The sequence below is a fragment of the Eschscholzia californica genome, unplaced genomic scaffold, assembly GCF_041429995.1.
Source record: "Eschscholzia californica isolate CP2 unplaced genomic scaffold, dmEscCali1.0.p SCAF_5, whole genome shotgun sequence".
In the NCBI taxonomy this organism is placed as follows: domain Eukaryota; kingdom Viridiplantae; phylum Streptophyta; class Magnoliopsida; order Ranunculales; family Papaveraceae; genus Eschscholzia; species Eschscholzia californica.
This window is the reverse complement of record NW_028238472.1, coordinates 13831801-13844041: the sequence shown is the minus strand read 5'-3', so window position 1 is coordinate 13844041 and position 12241 is coordinate 13831801. Positions and strand designations below refer to the sequence as shown.

The following is a 12241-nucleotide window of genomic DNA, read 5'->3' as shown; positions in this document are numbered from 1 at the left end:
TTTCTCATGTAGTTAAACATATATCTCCATTAGAGGATTACTTTCTATGGTTGCCTTGTATAATTTAGAATTGGAACAACTCGATGCTAAGATTATTTTCTTAGATGGTACTTGGAAGAGAAAAAGTTATATGCTTCAACCAAAGAGGTTTGAAATTCTTGAAAAAGAAGACCATATGCTTTTGCAAAGAAATTCTTACATGGATTGAAGGAATTTCCTAGGCAGTGGTATAACGTTTCGATACTTTTTTTGTAAAATACTGTTAGGATAGAAGCAAATATGATATTTGTGTGTACCGTAGAAAACTAGCAAATAGTTCTTATGTGTATTTTCTTTTGTATGTGAATGACATGTTGAAAGCTTGTAAGGATACGTCTGAAATTCACAGGTTAAAGGGTCAGTTAAGCGGTAAATTTGAGATGACAGACTTGGGGTGCATCGAAGAAGATTTTGGATATGGAGATAGAGAGAGACATACCTGGTGGTAAATTATTAGTATCTCAGAAGACGTACATCGAGAAGGTTTTGGAACGTTTCAAAATGAAAGAGGCAAAGCTTGGTGAGTACTCCATTCGCAACACAGTTTAAGCTTTCAGGTCAATTGTCATCAAAAAGTAAAAGGAGAAAGAATATCTGTCTCGAATATTTCAAATGTCGTTAGTATAGTCAGCAGCGACATGGACAACCCTAAGAGTGATCATTGGCAGACTGTGAAATGGATACATCGATACCAGGGTGGTACTAGAGATGTTTAAATGGGTTATAATAGAACTAGTGATACTTCTTGATTGGTAGTTGGATATGTGGAGTCATATTTTTTAAGGAGATCTTGATAGGAAGAGATCATTGACAGGTTATACATTCGTTCTTTGTGAAAGTTCCTTAAGTTGGAGAGCATTGATACAATCAGTGGTATGCTTTGTCTACAACTGAAGCATGATACATGGGAGCAACAGAGACAAAGGAAGAGACAATATGGTTGTGGGCTTTAGTTGGATATTTAGGTTTGAAGTAGGAGGTAACGAAGGTTTATTGTGATAACAAGAATGAACACAAGCATTCAATGTGTGTTTTTTGGGTATAACAGTGAGCACAAGGGTTATAGATGTTATGAACCAGCCACTAAGAGAATATATATCTAGACATGTTACTTTTGATGAAAGAAATTTTCCTTATACCAACATCCATCAGAAACAGTCTAGTGGTGATCAGAATAAGCAGCCACATATTTCACTACCTTTGCCATCTATGCATATTAGACAGTCCACCTCCACTGAGTTAGGGACACCTAATATTGTTATTACTTCACCAACTAATTCCGTTTCTAGAGGTTTGGATTTCAAGGAATTAGGCATTTCTAATAATGGTGTTAGTACACCAACAATATCTCCTGATCCACTGTCTATTCATCTGCCTGATCAGATCACAACTAGAGGCAGAAATGGGATAATCAAAAGTAAACAACTACCCTCTGATTTTGTGGCTCATTATTCATCCCTTCATACTTTAAATGTTGCCTACTTGTCCATTGTACAATTACCCACTGAACCAGAGACTTATAAAGACGCAGCTAAACATAGTGAATGGACAAAGGTTATGATGCATGATGAGTACCAAGCACTATTAGACAGTGAGACATGGTCTCTAGTCCCATATGATAAGAATATGAATGTACTTGACTGCAAATCGATTTTCAAGCTTAAACAGTAAAGTGATTGTACCATGGAAAGGTATAAGGAGAGACTTGTTGCTACGGGTTTTCAACAAGAAGGGCTTGATTATGATGAGACATTTAGTCCAGTTGTAACAACAAACACAATCAGACTAGTGCTCACCATTGCAATTACAAAATCATGGCATATCGAACAGTTAGATGTCTCAAATGCCTTCTTACATTGCACATTTGTTGAGGTTGTGTATATGATTCAACCACCATAGTTTGTTCAATCAGGCCAAGAAAATCATGTTTGTCATCTACATAAGGCATTATATGGGTTAAAGCAAGCTCTAAGGGCCTGGTTTAATAAATTTACGGCATTTCTATATCAATATGGATTTCACAAAAGCATGACAGATCATTCGATGTTTGTCTATCATTCTACCTTAGGGACATTGATATTACTTTTATTATACTAACAGGCAGCTATGTTTCTCACATCAACTATTTAATCAAGGATTTAAGTGTAGCTTCTAAAATGAAGGATTTGGGCTCATTAACCTATTTTCTGGGAATAGAGGTTACTCATGATCAAAATCATAAATAGATGATACTCACACAAAATAAATATGCTTTAGAAAGCAAATTTATTAGATTCCAAACCTTCAAACTTACCATTATCATGTGGACAGAGGGTCTCACTTACAAATGGTGATGAACTACCAAATCCAACAGAGTATAGAACTCTGTTAGGGGCTTTACAGTACCTCACTTTAACTCGTCCAAACATCTAATTTGCCGTCAAATACACAACTCAATTCATGCACAAGCCAACAACAACTCATTTAGTCCTTGTGAAATAAATTTTAAGATACATTAAAGGAACTATGGATTCTTGTATTAAGTTGGCTCAGGGTGATTTAACAACCCTAATAACATATTCTGGCTCAAATTGGGTTGGATGCCCTGACATGAGGAAATCAACGTGGGGTTATTGTGTTTTCCTTGGTTCGAGTCTCATATCTTGGAGCTTGAAGAAGCAAGTTACTGTAGAAAAATCCTCTACAAAGGCGAAGTATAAAGCATTAACAAATACAACAATAGAGATGGTTGGGTTCATACCTTACGGATGAACTCGGCTGCTCACTGAAGAAACCATTTATGCTCTATTGTGATAACATTAGTGTCAAGTATCTTGCCTCAAATCCCATCTTCCATGCGCGAACTAAGGACATCAAACTGGATTTTCATTATGTTTGAGATCTGGTTTCAAATGATATCACAGTTTTTCTTCATATTCCCACTAAGGAACAACTCGGAGATATCTTTACTAAAGGAGTCTCACTCGATCTCTTCGCAATTTTTCGAAGCAAAGTGTGACGAGTCATAAAAGTTCTTCAGCATCAGTTTGAGGGGAGCTGTGAAACTAAAGTTTCGAAGAGAAAGACAACGAGGAATTAGGGCAACATTTTCCCTTTTATACTTAGGCCAATATTGACTATTTAACTGGGTTTCTAGTCAAGCCTAGCTGAAGTAACATGAGACAAGTCAAATCCCAGGTACGAGTAGAGTCAACTGATAAAGGCAACCTCAGAGCTCCAACAACCCGTACCAAGAAAAGTTAAGTTACATAACTAGCTTTTCAATTTAATTTTATAACAGTTTTTCTGTTATCTCTCACTCACTCTCTCTCTCTAAATATCTCTTTACTTCTATAAATTATGAACAAATCTAATTGAGATTGAGTGATTGAATTAAAATGAAGTTCAAAAGAGAATTCTTACACGTATAATGTATAGATTAGAATCTAAAGGCGATTTTTTAAATCCAGTATCTTTTGCGTCATGATTTTTCAGATAAATAACTACGAAGCTTCTTTTTATATACTCCTAGATTTTTATTTTTTAAAAATACATCAAAAGATAAAACAAATCCTCCTAGAATAGAACAAAATAATTGAAAAGGTGTAATGGAGCAGAAGTGAAGATTGAGTTAACAATTGTACTCCCAGCCTTCCAAATGTGGAGAAAGAAAAAGCAAGTGAAGGCAGCATGTAACTTGAGCCACTAGCACAGAATTGTGTTTGGTTAGTTATCGCTAACTATATATTCTTTTATTCAGATGCTAAAATACTAGGGACCTCTTATGCTGGTGGTGGTGGGGGTGGGGGGGGAGGGGGGCAGTGGTGAAGAAAAAACAAAATATAATAAAAAATATGGAGGCACTTTTTAAAAAGAATCCCCATAAATAAATAACTCAAACAATACCTATTTACTCATTATGTTTAATTGACGGTATGGAATGCCTTCTAAATCCGACTTAATAAAAAAAATTGTCCGTCCTACATTAAATGTTATCATATTTAAAAAAACGACAATCTTGAAACGTAATTTTTCTTCTAATCAACGTATTATTGTTTAATCTTATTTGAGTGATCCTAAAAGAATTAAATATGGAAATTATGTTCTTAATTATGTTTTAAAGTAATTTGGTTCAAATTTTTGGAACAAAAAGAATTTCACAATTTCAAATAGAAATATAAAGACAAAGAGATGGAAAAACAACACCTACTTTTTAGTGAACAAAATCTACATTTGATCAACATTCTTTCTAAAGGTGAATATGTTCACATTTTTTTCTTGTTTGATTTCTAAGGCGGCTGACTATCTACGATCACGTTTTTTGCAAAAAAAGTTATATTTTATTTTGATAGTAATTTAGTTACACTTTTTATTTAAATAAATAATCAAGCTACGTAATTAGTGTAACACTTTGAATACGTTAAAAAAATGTAAATGTTATGTGAAAAAAAATTAACATTATTCAACGAAATGATTAGAAAAAATAATGTTACTCAACATATTAGGTTTAGCAAGAAACTAATTTACAAAAAAAAACACGGGTATATATCCTTTCACGTGTGAAAAATGAGATTATAACAATAAGAGAAGTGGATTTCTATTGAGTAGTTAATGGTGGGTTTTTAACAAAAAAAAAAAACAAAAAAACAAATACAAGATGGGCCTGTTGCATAGGAAAAAAAAAATTAAAACAAAATAGTGGATTTTATTTTGGAATATTACTAAGGGAGGTGTTTGGAGCATGTGGGGGCACATGCCCCTTACTAGCCCCGCACCCTGGGGGGCAATGCAGGCGCCTCGTTCGCAACCCCCACCGCACATTCCTGTTAATAGTGGTGTTAATACGGTGGTGATGTGGTGGTGGTGATGACTATGTGATGACTATGTGATGTCGCCTGCAGGCCTACCGCACAGGCTGGTAATAGTGGTGATATGGTGGCGGGAAAGATAGTTGTGTGTTGACTATATGGTGATAGTGGTCGTTCGTCAATGGCGGTGTACGGTCGTGTGGTGTATTAGTATGGTGGTGTGTGTGCGAAGGTAGTTGTGGACGAAAATGGGAGTGGTAACAGGGGAGGTATGGTGAAGCTTGTGATTGTGGTTTGGTGATACTAGTGGTGATGCTTTGGTGTAGGGGACTAGGGGTGGACTCTAGATGGTTAGTAACCGTGGCATTTGAGGTAATGGCATTGGTGGGGTTGTGGTGAAGGTGGTGGTGCACTGGTGTGGTAATAGTGGTAACAGACCTATCGTGACTAGTCATGGTGGTGTTAGTGATGATGGTTTGATGAGTATGTTGGTGGAGGAGTTAGAGATTGTGTTGGTGGCAGTGGTGGTGGAAGCTGATGGCATTAATCATTAATCGAGACTCAGAGATGATGGTGGTGATGGCGTGATAGTGCTCAAAGCGCAACAATGGTGGAGGTGTGGCGATACAAGTGGTGTTGGTTTTGGTGGAGCCGTAGAGGTAAAACAGGTCACGGTGGTCACTACAAAATACTTGTGCAAGAAAACAAAGGGAAAGAGTAAAAAATAAATGGCAGTGGTATACACATAAGTTTCTAGAAGACTTGGAAAATAAATGGTCCAATAATTATCATTCTTCTTGTTGAAATTAAGTTACTTCACTTTAAATAAAAAAAATTTATTCATCATTCCATTTGGTCCTTGGTCCGTCTCCCAACCTTTCACTTGATGTGGTGGCATATCACTTAAACGTGGAACAAATGAAGAGAGAATGGTGAGGATATTGCTCAAGTGATATGCAATATCACTAGAGCAAAACTATATTTTGCTTCATGAAGCCATTAAAATTCTTATGGATAGGATTGATTACTTCCACAGCTTACTATTGTCACATTATTATTATTTTTTTCGAAAGAGAGAGTATAGCATGCAAAGTTAACCTGGTACAATAACACAGGAAATGAAACATGTTTAATTAATTCTAACTTCTTTGACGTAATTTAATCCAATATCATGAGATATAATTGGTCTCTTTCACAAATTTATATGCGACTCTTCTTTTAATGACAATACACCGTGCAGATAACAAAAAAATAAAATTTAGGCATATAGCTTAACGTCATTGTGGTAGCAAAATTATAACAGAAATACTGACATGCATAGAAAGTGCTTATCCTTTATCTCACCTTCCATACTATCACATTTAATTCTATATCATCTAACATATTCAAATCTTTCATTTGCCAAAAAGAAAATATTACACATAAATACCCATTATGAAAAAGATTTTATATTTAAATTTTAGGTAATTCACTTAATGATACAAAATCTTTAAGATACGATCATCTGCTATATAAATGTCTTCTTCAACTTTCTAACACACACCAAGAGGTTGTATATTTCCTCTGACAAGGGATACCAACATTCAAGAGAAGGACAATTTTCCTTTCCCTTAGTTTTGTCATGCCTGTTGGCGATTTAATTATTTCAATATTAGCTATTTATGATACATCACAAATAGTTATTTTGAATTTTCTAATAAGTTCTGTGCATCGGATCAACGATTTACCATATAAACGAGATGATGGGCTTCAGCCATTGACAAATAATGGCTGCTACAGGTAATGAAAAACTATCACTTTATTATATTCTATAGCTAAGCATCCTCTACATTTATCCGAAGTTGAAAACTACTTGACTAGTATCTAATGCGTGGGTTTTTGGAGTTTCAGCATAAGAGCGGGTGGCAAAGGTTCAGATTTAAGATTTGGGCATTCATGGAGGATACTTTTAGGTAAATCACTAATATGTTGTCATTTATCTTATTTTTATTTGTTTTAATTCTTGCGGAAAGAACTGAAAACCCCTATTTCTTTCTCTCACTAGAACTAACCTTTGTTATTTTCTATAACTTAGGTTGGATTGGCCTTAATCAGCCAATACATGGGAACCCTTTGAAAATGTTAAACAATAAGATTAAATCCTTGATGCAGCTGAAGAAAGGTTTTCTCTCCCTACACCCTCATCTATTGTTTTTGTGACTTTCATTTATATTCGTACTTCAATTCTCTCTATTCATTCTTGTTTTCTTATTCATATCCTATAGTTTACTAGTAGAACAAGCCTCGCCTCAAGGGACTATGCGAAAAAGTGGGGGTTCTCCTACTCCACAAAAGAAGAAACGGCAACGTCTAACCTCGAACTCATCTGGCTCTAAGGCTGAGAGTGTCTCTAGTTCAAAGGCTGGGAAAAGCTCTGTTCTAAGGCCGGGAAGAACTCTGATTCCAAGGCTGGAAAGAGCTCTGGTTCTAAAAAGAAGAGCTTCTAATACAAAGAAGAAGAAGAAGAAAGGAAAGAAGAAGAATAAATGTTTTATTTCTCCTTAAAATTTGTTGACGCGTTGTAATCATGTGTTTACTTTCTTTATTTTCTTGTTGTTGCTTAATTGCAATGTACTTTGATTCCAAAGAATTTTGTTGTAATTTAAATGGTAATATGTAAGTTGATTCCAAAAGGTTTATTGGTTTTGTATAAATATAAAACATTCATTTTTTTTTTCTTGTTAATTATTATATTTAACTTTCATTGCATAAGCACTTGTATCAGTATGGAAGTCTTATTTTCTGAGATGAATGACTCGTCAACTTTCATGTTAAAGAAGTAATAAAAAGTACTTGTTAAATTCGTAACGCAAAGCGCCTAAAAGATTGAAGTACATAATAATAATTTCTTATATTTAACGTGATATCTTCTTATTATACATTTGCATCAAGATACAGTTGGATCATGGATTAACTTCATGTGTTTGGAGAGTGATGAGCATCGGAAGCCCATCTCTCTTCTGTCATTGGTTTTCCTAATGGTTTATATGCAACTAAAATTTTTTTTGTAGAAAATTAAATAAAGATAAAAGATTTAACACATCCGTCATCTATGTTCATTAATATGATATTATTTTAATTCTTGAAGGTGTGATAAAGAGAATTTCAGGTACTGTGGAGATAACCAACATGTGTGATCGATGTATATATTTTACAGATGATAGTTGTTAATCTGATTAAAAGTTATTTTTATTCATTTCCTATTTTGTTTCTTTATATAGTTAATCATCTTCGTGTTTTCTTCAAATGTTGATATATTTGACCCCCACTAGTATTTTCAATCTTACATGTTCTCTGTGAACTTTTCTTCTGCGTTAATAAAATAGTAGGATTACTAGTTAAAAGGAAATATGAGTTTGTGGTCAACTTTCCTATATTACATAGACATTTGGAAGATTTGGCTTACAACTGGTGTAACAAAAAAGTAAGTAATGTTCTGAGCATCTCCAATGCAAACAAAACTTAAAAAAAAACTATATCGTCTTAGGTATCAATTCTCGATAGACATTTTCTTTTTTAGATGACACTATTGAGATTCTCCAACTTTTACATGTTTCTATTGCAAATTTCTAAAATCGTTAGAAGTGATTGTTGTGATGACATTGATGGAGGCGCAACGGTCGTGGTGATAGCGTGATGGTGGTGAAGGTGCAACAGCAGTGGAGGTCTGGCGACACAGGCGGTCTTGGTTGTGGTTGAGGTATGATGGGTCATGGTGGTAGTGTTGGACACTACAAAATAGTACATTTTTAGCTGCAGGAATTACATACGGTTTTACGAAAACTAGTGCAAGAAAAGAAATGGAAAGAACACAAAAATAATTGGCAAGGGTATATAGGTGAGTTTTTAGAAGGTATAGAAAATAATTGGGTCGAATAAATATCATTCTTTCGGTTGAAATTGAGTTACTTGACTTTAAAATCGTGTACAATTGTCATTATTATAACTAACTGTTCCTCATTTGAGTTTCCAACCTTCCTAAATAGTTAATATTTTAAATTTTATATGAGTGTATTTTTCTTCTCTACTTATAATGTAACCAACAAACTCTACCTAAAGGAAGTAGTTAAATAATAAAAATGGACTCTTAAGTGAATGTTTCTACCAATTATAAGATATATAGTACATCGCAAAAAATAGCCTATCACTTTATATTAAACATACACATAATGTTTGTAAATGGAAATAACTGACTACGCGCAAAACCATCAATATATAATGACATCACAGAATCTGCTTAATGAAGACTTGAGAAATATTAAGGATAAGATTGATTAATTCCACAACTTGCAGTTGTCACATCAACTTTTTATTTCAAAAAAATAGAGAATATGATGCAAAGTTAACCTGGTAAAAGAATGGAGAAAATAAAACAACTTTGATTAATTATAACTTCTTTGATTTATTTAGTCTAATATCATTAGATGACACTTGGCATCTTTCACAAGTTTATATCTAACTCTTTATATAAATGACAACACACTTTAAATAACATCAAAACAAAGTTAAGATATATAGGTTAACGTTGTTGTAATAACAAAATATAACAGAACCACCCACATGCATAGAAGATATGTACTAGTACTTGAGTTATTCTTCTATCTATTCTAACACATTGAATTCTTTCATTTGCGAAAAAAAGGAGGTTGATGTTCACGTGCATAGAAAATACAAACAAGCTTACGTACTGTTTTATTGAATTATAAAGTAAATAAAAAAACGATCTTTTAGTACATAGAAATTGAAGATATTAGCCTATTAGGCATAAACACCCATTATGAAACCGCTAAATTTTAGGTATTTCATTTTAATGATATAAAACTTTAAGATTTGATCATCAGTTATATAAATGTCTCCTTCAACTTCATTCCCAACATGACGCACCAAAAGAAAGATAATTTTCCTTTCTCTTGTTTTGTCATGGGTGTTGGTGATTCAATTACTTCATGATTTATCACAAAAATGTATTTTGATTTTTTTTCAATGAGTTGTGTGCATCAGATCAATGAGTTATCATATGAACGACCGAGATGATGGACGTCAGTCATTCAAGAATAATCTCAGTTTGCTCCAGGTAGTGAACCACTTTCACTTTTTTTTTGAAGCATTCACTTTATTAATGGCACAATATCAAACTTATAAATGTTACCTAACAGTTTACCTTTAAGAGAAAAGCGGAGCTCTGACCAGTAAACATTCTGATCAAATCCTGATAGTTAATTACCAAAGCAAACGGAGTTGTCCTTTCCAATTAGTTTAACAATAACTACTCTAATTCTAAAAGCTAATACACAAGCATCAAGATTTCGAATAAGCAAAACATTTTTTTTTTTTGAGAAAGAGGTAATATATTGATTATTGTGCCGAGACAGCACTCTAAAAGTCAAATTTTACATATTAGACAACATCGACTCCCAAGAAGACAAGAAGACTGAGAAAGGTACCCCTATGAAAATTCTAGTTGGTAAAGCCCATGAAAAAATTAATCTCTTGACCTCTACAATTATTTGTTCAACCGAACTAAAATTATCTTTAAATATCCTTGTGTTTCGCTCCTTCCACAACGCCCACCAAATAGCAAAAGGAATAGCAGTTCCTAAGTATCCTTTTGGTGTATCTAACTTATATCTCTTCCATCTTGTAAAGAAAACCTCCATTTGATATGGTAAACTCCTGACACCAAAAATCGTTTGTGAGAGAAAATAATCCCATATCTTCCTAGAGACTGAACAATTCAGGAGCAAATGATCTGCATCTTCTTCTTCACACTGACATAACACACATCTATTAGGGATAGAGTAACCCCTTTGTTTTAAAAGATCTAAAGTAGGGATTGATCTCAGCATTGTCGCCCAAATGAAAATGGAGACTTTCTCTGGTATCCTTCGACGCCATATTTTTTTTATATGGGAGACGATGGCTGATTATATTTGAGGAGCTGATGGAGTCGTGTAACGAGTGTACCGTGAATAAGCAAAACATGAAGATGAAGAAGAAATATCTTCAAATTTTTCTCAAATCCTCTTTAGTTAAAACACAATCTCGAATTAAACCAAGAACCTGCGAGAACTTCATGCGTTAATATGAATCTTGTAAACTCGACGGATGCATCACGAATTCCAAAACACAAAGACTTCAACAAAAACCTAAGATTCGATAATACCATTCCATGTTTCTCTAACTAGAAATATGGAATCACACAAGAAACTCTCTTACTACAATCAAATCAACTTAAAAATCTTTAGATAACTGAAACTGAACAAAATAAAAAATCAATAAAAAAGATTTCAGAATCAAAGAAGACTAAATTATATTACCTATCGGCCTTGTAGCTCTTCTTCTTCTTCTTCTTCTTCCTCTGAAGAGACCAAATTAAAGAGCAATAGGAAAACCTAATTAACTCATAGAACTAGTGAGAGAAAGAGAGAGAGAGAGAGAGAGAGAGAGAGAGTCGGGTTTACCTGATTTTGGATTGAACAATCTTCTCTACTTGTCAGGATAGTCTTATTGTTCAACAATCTTCCAAGATAGTATGGAGAGAGAGAGAGAGATTGGAGAGTGAGAGATCGAAAGATTTGGGTGTAGGTTGGAGGGTCGACTGATTTTAGGGCATCTATTTTCGACAGACAAATCCGATGAAAATAGTTTTTGCGAAAATTTTTGGTGGAAAATCTTAGCGCCAGGAAATCATTTCCTCTTCCAACAGGGAAATTTTTCCCACCTTTAAAGAATCGTATTCTCGATGGAACATGTTCTACAATCCGTCACAATAGGGCCTTTTCCCGATGGTAAAGGAGAGTCGCCGGAACAAAGTAGTTTCTGCAAGGAACAACGTAAGTATTTCTATCGGTTGGTTAGTACAAACTCCTTGTTAATACTGACTACTCTCGACGGATTTCAAACTAGCCGTCGGAACTAAACCAATTTCCGACCGTGTTTCTAGCTTCCACCGGAAAAGCATTATTATTTTTGACGAGTGTCCTTTTTCGATCGAATTGTCACAAATACCATGTACTTTTGTAGGGTATAACAGTACTGGTGGAGGTATGGAGATATAGGTGATGACGGGTGGAGTGGTTGTATGACGGGTGATGGAATGGTGGTAGTGTAGATATGGACCATGGTGGTGGTATTGTAACTGCAGAATAGACGGCACTCTTCACGTTGAAATTAAGATATTTGTCTTTAAAATCGTTTATGATGTACAGTTGGCTTTTGTTCTCATATGATAATGTCATTTCAAAGAGTATTCTTTATATTTGATGAATATTTTATCAACAAAGAAGAAAATTCTAAAATGATAGCCATTAAGAAAGGTTGGAAATTCAAGATGAAAGAGAAGTCTAAATAGCTTTTTCTAAAAAAAATAAATACAT

General features: G+C 34.2%; 1 long non-coding RNA gene across 1 annotated transcript; it reads left to right on the top strand.

Moving 5' to 3' along the window:
- Nucleotides 1-6897: 6897 nt before the first annotated feature.
- Nucleotides 6898-7539, top strand: LOC147537250 (uncharacterized). The gene is made up of 2 exons (XR_015226383.1): nucleotides 6898-6987; nucleotides 7091-7539. It is a non-coding gene; the product is annotated as an uncharacterized LOC147537250 (long non-coding RNA).
- Nucleotides 7540-12241: the final 4702 nt, after the last annotated feature.